The following is a 10,502-nucleotide window of genomic DNA, read 5'->3' on the forward strand; positions in this document are numbered from 1 at the left end:
TAAGCCTTTCTTTGCCTTTTCTTAACGTATCTTTTCAGAGAAGTTATAAGTTCAATACTGCCTTGGGTATTCCTACATTTTTTCGGAATCCAACTGATCTACCCAGAGACTGTCTTCTACCAGTTTTTCTCTTCTTTCGTAAGGAATTCGTGTTACTGATTTGCAACCAGGACTTCAAATTATACTTCGCAATGAGATAAAATCACGGGGTTTCAAAAAGTTATCCTTTCATGCTTCTGAGCGGTTTAAAAGAAAAGTAGAGTTCAGTCTTCATTTCGAAGACGTGTAACACATACTACCTACTACAATCAGAAAAATATATACACATGTAAATCGCTAGCACACCTGAAGATAGGGGAGTATACTTCTAAACGCGTCATCAAGTAACACATAGGTGACTGAAATTTATCAATGTTTTGCATTTTATATCATAGACAGAAAGAAATTTCTGAGAATGTACGTTTGGAGCACAGCGATGCATGTTGGAGAAATATGTGCTGTGAGAAAGCCTAAACAGAATAGAATCTAAGCATTTGACAATTGGTGTTACAGAATAATGTTGAAAATTAAGTGGACTGATAAGGTAAGGAATGAGGAGGTTCTCGAGAGAATCGGCGAGGAAATGAATCTACGGTAAACACTAACAAGAAGAATGGAAGGTATCGTAGACCATCTGTTAAGACATCACGGAATAACTTCCTATGTCCGCTGCCGGCGGACCTCGGGACGTCAGATATCTAAGTTCTCTCGCCTCTCTGACAAACCATAGCTGGAAGCTCCACGCAAGAAGGCCATCAATCTTACTGACATTGAGGTGACTGGGGATGCAGATTCTGTTCTGGAAAAGGAACTTACTTTTGCTCCCACACCTAGGTTCACGCCGGTAGCGGACATTGCCAGTGCAGATAAACAGGTTGCTGCGTCACTACCACCTGAAGCAGGTGGATAAGTACGCCGGGAAGCCTACCGTGCTCTGACAAGAATTAAACCGATCAAGTGGAATACTACCAGCAGGGAGAGGGCAGCCATTCGAGACCTGAGACTAAGCCCTGAGATTGTTCTCTTACCGGCTGACAAAGGCAATTCTACGGTTGTTCTTTCCCATAAGGACTACATTGCGAAACGCATAGCCTACTAAATGACGAATCTTACAGGAAGATCAACGCTGACCCCACAAAGAAGGTGGAGAATAAGAGATCTTCTCAAAGACGCAGATTTAGCGGAGGGTGTCCCCAAGAAATTGACAAATGAATCAAATGGTTCTAAGCACTATGGGACTTAACATCTGAGGTCATAAGTCCCCTAGACTAAGAACTACTTAAACCTAACAAACCGAAAGACATTATACACATCCATGCCCGAGGCAGGATTCGAACCTGCGACCGTTGCAGCAGCGCGGTTCCGGACACGGAATTGACCGCTGAAGGACCTTTACCGCCAAGACCTTATGGACTCCCTAAGGTCCACAAAGAAGGGGTGCCGTTACGCCCAATTGCCAGCAACATTAGGGCACCTACATATTTGCTGGCCAAATACCTTGCAGAATTACTAAGCCCTTATGTGGGTAAACGCCCTCATCACGTTAGTAATTCTGAGGATTTCGTAAAATATCTCGACAATTTCAAGCTGAAAGACTCAGATGTCCTGGTGAGTTTTGACGTTGTTTCATTATTTACCAGAGTGCCTTTTCGAGAGTCAGTTGAGCTTATTGCACAGAAATTTGACGAGAAGACGACCGACCTTTCCAAACACGTTCTGACCTCCACGTATTTTCTCTTTAATGGATAAAATCATGAACAATCAGAATGAGTCGCAACGATCAGCCCACTCTCGCCTGTGGTCGTGAATTTCTATATGGAGTGTTTCGAGGAGCAATCTTTGGCGTCATCCAAATGGTACGCTATTTGTTTTCTACGTTATGTCGATGACACGATCGTGATCTGGCCCCATGGAAGGGACAAGCTCCTAGACTTCCTTACACACATGAACTCTATACATCCAAACATAAAATTCATTATCGAGACCGAAGCAGAAGGAACATTACCATTCCAAGACGTCACGGTCAAAAGAAGGGCTGCTGGCATCCTGGGCCACGGTGTATACAGGAGGAAAACGCACATCGACCTGTATTTGCAAGCGTATATCTGCCACCACTCTGCGCAGAGGAATGGGGTGCTAAAAAGACAGGTGCACAGGGCGCGCACCATCTCTCATGCAGAGAGTCTGCCCCTAGAGCTGGAACACCTCAAAAATTTATTCCAGAAATCGGGTACTCGGAATGGCAGATCAGGCGCGCTTTCCGCCCCACTTCTACAGCACAGGGCGTGGAGACGGAAGAAATCACGGAGAAAGAAATAGGCACTGCCTATGTACCATATGCTGGCGCACTATGTGGGAAAATAGGACGAATATTGAGGGAACACCGAGTAGGAACTGTCTTTTGCCCACCCAATAAAACAAGAGCATTATTGGGAAGTGTCAAAGACGATCTCGGTTTGCGGCATATACCAGATTCTATGTCAATGTGGGAAGACTTACATTGAAGAGGCGGTGCGCACCATCGAAGATCGTTGCCGAGAACATCAGAGACACACTCCACTAGGGTACCGCAACAAGTAGGCGGTTGCAAAGCACTGTCGTTAAAGAAGCTGTTGAAATTCGTACCAGGGACCGACTCATCAACCGAGATTACGGCTTCAACCTCAGGAGGGCATGGGAACTAACATTGAGTCTAATTAAAAGACGCTCAGCAAAGGAAACGAAGGGACGACTAGGGCGGACGAAGCAGTTAGACCGACGCCACCCCAGGCGGCGACGCCAGCGTCTCACCCAAGGCTGACACGCGGGCGGGGACCGCGGAGGGAACGCCTCGCGACGGGAGGGGATTTAAGGCGCCGCCAAAACCCAGGGGGTCAGTTCGTCAGCGCACCTGAAGATGGCGAAGTGTCTGATCGCCGAAATATTGAGCCCGTTGGACACTATGGGCCGGAAGTATACCCTTGGACTGTTAGAGAAAGAAATATACCGGAGAAACTGAAGAATCACACCTAGTAAATTATTCAGGACGTTGGTTGTAATTGCAACTTTGACATGAAGAGGTTGGCACAGCAGAGGAATTCGTGGCGGACCACAACAGACCAGTGAGAAGATTGATGACGCAAAAATAAATCACAGACAGGCGCAGTTTCTAATACACAATCGAAGAAGAACAAGATTAAATTATCATCTTGAGAGTAAGTTGTCCTTCTCAAACTGCAGCAGTTATCCCACTATTATATCTTAATTACCAATTTACGTTAGAACTGGCACCTAACTTCAGAGTACCTGTAGAGAGAACAGACTACTACGAGCATCATGTTAAGTGTTAATGTGAGTCGACACATCTGGTGGTTAAATAGTTTAACACATTACTGTTGAAACGTAACTTTCCACTAAAAACATGTTTTATCGCAGAAACTAGGAGGATGAAACCATTCGCTTATAAATTTATAAAGGTCTGAGTTAATAGTGAATACTTTATTGCGAGTCGTTGTTTTTGTAGCTTTTCAGCTTTTTATTTGTTTCACCAGCATCCATTGTTCCTTAAATACGTCTGAGAGAAGTGCCACATTCACATTTTTACCATTTGTTTCTCGGAGATTTCCAACGACGACAGTTTCGCTGTATACAAATTATACAGATAACAAACTGATCGGATGTAACTAAACTAATCACGCTCTACTAAAGTTATAATAATAACAACAATAATAATAATAACAATGAGAAATGCTGCATGAGGTATTGCAATAGCTTATGGTACTCACCAACACATAGGTTTTATAGACCTATTTTTAGATTACACGTTTTACGATATTTTATACTATTTTCACAGAAAAAGTCAAATAATTTTTATTAATGCAGTCTTCTGTAATCAGAAGAGCTATGGGTTTTATTTCTGATGAAACAATAGCCTCGCCAAGACTCTCAAGATGGTGATGCATTCCTTTACACTCTACGAATTAATGAAATATTAATGAGAGATGGGAAACGACAAGTTGGTTTTATGAACAAAATAAAAGTTACTTATAAGTCACCAAAATGTAGTTTTCCAATAAAAACAGTTTTTTTGTCTAAATTGTTCCTTAAAAATTTATAATTTTGACTAGACAGATAATATGGTAGCGCTGTTGAACCCAGCAAAACTTATTAATGAACTATAGTTCTGTTCACATTTAGTATAAGACTACAGATTAGCCAAGTGAAGTCATATTTCCTTTATTAAGTATAGGGTAGGTGGCATATTACACTAATTAACTGAGCAATCAGATTCTTCCTCACGATTTTCTTTAACGATTACATGTAGTTTCTGTGTTAAAGTCCTCATGTTAATGTTTGCATCATGTGAGAATAATTACAAAGCACGCAACATAAATTAAAAATATTCATTTATTTAACCAGTTAGTTGACAAAGTTGCAACAGAAATTAGGGATTTTTTTAGACTGTTCTTGTATATTATAGGTAGTGTCACTAAGAATCCTAGATCTAATTTCTTTGAAATTTTTGTTTCACAAATGATAGTAGAGACCTCGGTTATTCTACCTATTAACCATAACTAAGAGAAACAATTGCTAAAGATTTTAAAAATTAGGCATGTGATAGACTTAATGATGAACTGCAGACTGGTAAGCATAGACAAGAATTTTAGCAGGCGTTCTTGTCAGAGGAAACATCGATGTGAATTAATTAGATAAAATTTTAATTATATCAATGGTCACTCGGTCTTGTCTACATTCTCACCACACATTGTCATTAAAAACGATTTTATCAAAGGTATTAATATCTGCTACACTTCAATAGTAATTTTGATGGTATAAGCCATTCATGTTCTTATAACCATATCACACTTTTAATTCAAAACAAGCATATTCAAAACCTCTTTCCATGCCTTCAAGTGCTCCAAGGAACTAAAAAAGAAACTGGTTCGAAAAATAGTTAGAGGAATACAGATCATAAAAGAAAGCAAAGCATTTTTTGCCACTGACAGGTATGCTATTAAATTCCTTGTAAGTTTAATTCGAAGAAGAATCGTGGAGTGTTTTACTTCCTGCGGGCATATCTCGCAAAATAACTGAACCGCTTGAGTTACAGATAGTCATAAAGGAAGGTCAACTGTCTTAAAGTGGCTCCATTTCTCCACTCGTCACATACTTATCAACCGCAGCACACAGTTTCTTTATTTTGAAATGTTACTGAAATTTTTCTTTGGACTTTTGCTATATTGACTAGACAAGCTGCATAGTATGTTGTGCACTTACTGTAAATGCAGTGTTGAACTACAATTCCCTGGTATTAGTAGTTAGAGAAAAATTTAATTTCTTGTGAGAGAAACGAGAGGAATGTTGTCAGTATGTCATTACTTCGAACCTGTTTCAAAACGATGCAGACCAAATGTAAAGCTCGAATAAATCCTTCCCTATGCAGTTTAGTGTGTGCCACATTGAAAATTTCAGTCACATTGAAACCATGTTGAATACTATGAATTGAATCCGATACTTGTATTTTTTATCACTTGAAACAGTTTTCCATTCACTCACTTGACAGTTGTATATTCCACAGTAAAACTCCGAAATATTACAAAAAGCTTCTTAATGAAAGGAAAGGAATAAAAAGTAATTGCTTCTAAGCGCAGCACTTCTCAACAGGTCAAGTTAGTAGGGCGAACGGATTTCAACACGTTTCGTGGAGTCGCTACTACAATCATAGTTACCCGCAGTCTATTGCTGTGTGAATAAGCCGCTTAAGTATTATAGCTGAGACGGTACCCTGTGAAGATAGAAAAACTACGAGTTTTTAAAGAAGAAGGGGTTGTCTGTGTTGAAATACATCCAAAAATGAAAGCAGTTCATGGAAATGGCTGCATGGATGCTTTAGTGGTACTTGCTAGCGGACCCAGAACAATGGAACTGTGTGACACACGAGTACAGAATGGCCGTTGTCAGCAGCCGACGAGTTTCGAAAGAGCAGAGTTGACGAACAGTTTGAGGTGCACCAGCGCATCATGCAGTTGACTAGAGTTACAATCGAAATTGTATAGAGCTTTCATTCACTTTATCGCTTTGCTTTAGTGTGGGAAAATTTGTGTTGCTTGTGTTCCACGAATGCTCAGGCCAAAAATGAAAGCTCACTGTTTTGAAATATTGTGAAGAGGTTGAAAATGATTCATTTTGTCACAGCATAACATGAGCTGAAACTTGAGTACACAATGAACTGCAAACCTGACGTCTGTAAATGGATAATTGACACTAAGATTAGACAAATAAAATAGTAATAAAGTAACAGCCTTGTTTATGGAAAGGTATATCGTCCGTGTTTCGGGATGCCAATGTACTGATCCATATCGTATTCCTAGATTCAGAACCAACAATTATCTCTTAGAACTAAAAAAAAAAAGAGCTTTAGGATGATTCGCAAGAGGAAAGTGGGATACTGAGACAATGAAATTCTGACTCCTATGTGGAGTCCAGAACTGGTATCCGTCAGTTTCATCTGATCCTTAAAAAGAGGAAAGAACGTCGTATACTTCCCAACGATTACAATTAAGAGATCCAAAGTTTTGGGAGAACACAGTTACGGAAGCAAATGGGTGACAATTTCCGTGATTGTTTTATGAAACTTGTCCATCGTTGTCAGGAACGTGTCCTGTTATTCGGCAACAGTTTCAAAAGATGATACCATGCCGACAACGAAGAATTGTAAAGAAACTTTTTGTGTTTCATTTCTACAATATTCCCAAAGTTCCACTCAGACTGTCCATGGAATCATCGCACATCATTCGTCCCTCGCGTAAAGACACGTTTCATCCACCGCAATCATACTCCTCTACCATTCCTTTCGCATATGTAGAGAGAATACATTAGCCCTCCTAAAATCTCTGTGCAGTCATCAGGACCATTATATTGTTCGTATTTGCACACATTAGGGTAAAATGAATCAGTCATCCCCGTGGAGAACAGAGTCACAAACAAAAGTAAGGAGACATAGAAAATGTTCCTCACTCGACTGACAGCGACGTTTTCTGTCTGGTAGCAAGATGCATCGCTGTTGCTTCAACACTTTCCAGTTCTCTCAGTTATCCACAATCCTTCTCATTACCACATATGATGTTGATGTTAATTCCGTTTTTCCACCTCTGGTCGTCTTTTCTGTTACCATATTCTCTAGTGCATTCTACACGATGCAATGTTTTCGCATCCAACGCCCTAGCCAATTTAGTCCTCATAATTATTTCCAATATTTGTCTTATCTCGTTCGCCGTATGTAAGAAACTTTTTTCGTTTCTTCATCTGCCAGTTTCACTCTTTCACTTCTTCTTCAGTCCTCATCTCAAGTGCCTCTAAGCATTTCTCTTCTCTCCATCGCAATGCCCATGTTTCTGGTGCATACTCGGGGCAAAACTTCAGACAAAAACGTCAATAACATTTTCCGTAATTGTTTATTTAATGGACCAAAAAAACACTCCTTCTGTCAAACATTTCTTTAACAGCGGCTGTGGCTTCCCTTATCCATAGACTACATGCATGGCACTTCAGATCCTAGGTACCCGAACTCATCAACTAGTTCCATTAATTGTATAAATGGCTGGTGTCTGTTCTTTTGGATATGTCCAAGAGAACAGACTCCACGCGGATTGAGCAGCTGTGATACATTATATGTAAGCTGAAAGTGTGGCGCATGGGGGGGGGGGGGGGGGGGGAAGAAGGGAAATGAAAGGGATTACTGACGTCAGTTCCATATCGACACGACGCGGAGTCAACGGCGACGACTGAAAATGTGCACTGGACTAGGATTCGGACCCGGGAGCTCATCCTTACTAGAGAGGTGCGTCACCCAATGCGGCATCCGGGGCACATCGTTATCGCAAATGCGCGGACTATCTAGGTACGCCTGACGGCTGATCCGCACCACATTGCCACCGAGCGCGCCCTATCTGCAGTCCTTCCCATTTACCCTGTGCTCGCTACTTTCAGATTCCCACAGGATGTCGGACGTATCGTGCATCCGCAATGAATTAATATAATTGATACGTCTAGGATGGCAATGGACGTACCCTTTCCAGTGCTGATGCACAAATATGCCTGACCTCCTGCAGGAAACTCAGAGTAATGAGAGCGGAGGGAGTAGACAGGGAGTGCTGGCAGGTGGCGCTCAGTGGGAATGTGGATCGGCTGTGATGCGATTACTGTGTGGTTTGGATGACGTAGTGGTTAACGCACCTGCCTATCAGGCAGGAAATCCAGGTTTCGAGTGCCGATCTGGTACACATTTTCACACGTCGCCTCTGATGCAGTAATCCCTTTTCTTCCTTTTCCTTTCCCCGCCCCATCCACCTTAATTTAATGAAATAATACCATTTAGTCATCACAGTTTTTCAATTTTAAATTACTTGATTGCCTTTTAAAAATTATTGAGTTAGCCTTCTTTACATTTATCTTCATATTGCTCACAGCGGGAGTTCAGCTCTTTTGAGGTGTTCGTAACTGTCTTTTCATTCTCACTCAGCAATACCAAATAATCCGAAAATCTTTTAAGCTTCATTTTGTTTCCTCCAACCATTACATGACATTTTTGTTGGAAGCAGTTTTTATATGGATTATGTGAAACAAAGTAGATGAAAGATGAAACTTCCTGGCAGATTAAAACTGTGTGCCCGACCGAGACTCGAACTCGGGACCTTTGCCTTTCGCGGGCAAGCGCTCTACCAACTGAGCTACCGAAACACGACTCACGTCCGGTACTCACAGCTTTACTTTTGCCAGTATCCGTCTCCTACCTTCCAAACTTTACAGAAGCTCTTCTACGAAAGGCAAAGGTCCCGAGTTCGAGTCTCGGTCGGGCACACAGTTTTAATCTGCCAGGAAGTTTCATATCAGCGCACACTCCGCTGCAGAGTGAAAATCTCATTCTGGAAACATCCCCCAGGCTGTGGCTAAGCCATGTCTCCACAGTATCCTTTCTTTCAGGAGTGCTAGTTCTGCAAGCTTCGCAGAAGAGCTTCTGTAAAGTTTGGAAGGTAGGAGACGGATACTGGCAGAAGTAAAGCTGTGAGTACCGGACGTGAGTCGTGCTTTGGTAGCTCAGTTGGTAGAGCACTTGCCCGCGAAAGGCAAAGGTCCCGAGTTCGAGTCTCGGTCGGGCACACAGTTTTAATCTGCCAGGAAGTTTCATATCAGCGCACACTCCGCTGCAGAGTGAAAATCTCATTCTAGATGAAAGATACTGATTTATCCGAAAATCTATATTTCTCCTCTCTCCTCATCTCGCAGTGTTACTTGTAGTCTTTGTGTGATGTGCAAAACCGTTTGTCTCACTCCTATCTCCATTTCAATACCTTCTTTCTTTTCATATCCTGTTCTTGCTCTTGCTTTTTAACGTATAATGTGTTATTTATGCTCCTTTACTTCCAGTCATGTTCGATCTTCTTCAGAACATCTAAGAGCTTCGTCCAACAAACTCTCCATGTCAATAAAACTATACAAACTTCCCTACCTTTACTTGGTACTTTTCTCCATTAATCGTAACAGTCCTGTTGCATGTCGTTTACCTTTCTGAAGCCAAACTGTCCATCGTCGAATTCCCTCTCAACGTTTGCCTGCAATCACCTGTTCATTATTCTTAGCACAGTTTTTGCCGACTGAGATATTCAACTGTTTTTCCAACAGTCCGCAAAGTTTTGTGGCCCTTGTTTTCATCGGTATTGGCAGATCACTCTTTCTCTGGAATCGTCTGGCCGTTCACCTACCTCACAAATGTTATTAAGCAAATTCGGTAATTCCACTTTTCATTGATGAGTTCAGCAGGACTAATAATGTGTACAACGACATGTGAAACACGTGTGTCACAGAATTTATTACAGTACTGAATCGGGTTTTTCGCCCATTCCACTCCGCAGCGGAAATCGCTTCATTCTCGGACAAGTGAAGCAAAATCGCAGCGCTGAGGGCACAGCTGGCAAACGCACAGTGGCGGCGACCGCTAATTGCGTTAGCGGCGGTAAATGACAGCCAGTGCACCCTGCTCTTGACATGGGCTTTGATTCCTGTCGGCGCCGCGGATATTAAAAGCGGATAGAGCATTGCATCAGCTCCTCTCATCTGCCCATGTGCCCTCCCCACACTTCGCCTATAGAGGCCACTTACGGCTGAACTAAAATTCTGGCTGCTGTGATGTGGAAAGTCTCCCATATCGTTGCACAGCTATAAAAGTTCTTTGCGTTTATGGCCCTATATCTCATTACAGGTCTTTCTTTTTATCATGAGCCGAGCAGAGCCTAACTGAGCTGTCCGTACGGTGTAATGATCCGAACAAAAATGTCGTAATGGAGGGCTGCATTATCAGAGCCCGACAGTTATCAGTAAGTTCATTACTTTTGTCATTGTTATGTTACAGCTTTGGCGACTGTCCTCCGCCATTGCATATCTTACGTATAAGCTGATGACCTAATTTCAAGTCCAACAATCCTGTG

General features: G+C 42.0%; 1 non-coding gene across 1 annotated transcript; it reads right to left on the bottom strand.

Moving 5' to 3' along the window:
• Positions 1-8,682: 8,682 nt before the first annotated feature.
• On the bottom strand, positions 8,683-8,757 carry Trnas-cga (transfer RNA serine (anticodon CGA)). Its single transcript has one exon. It is a non-coding gene; the product is annotated as a tRNA-Ser (tRNA).
• Between the last annotated feature and the right edge of the window lie 1,745 nt (positions 8,758-10,502).

This window comes from Schistocerca gregaria, chromosome 7 (assembly GCF_023897955.1).
Source record: "Schistocerca gregaria isolate iqSchGreg1 chromosome 7, iqSchGreg1.2, whole genome shotgun sequence".
Taxonomy (NCBI): domain Eukaryota; kingdom Metazoa; phylum Arthropoda; class Insecta; order Orthoptera; family Acrididae; genus Schistocerca; species Schistocerca gregaria.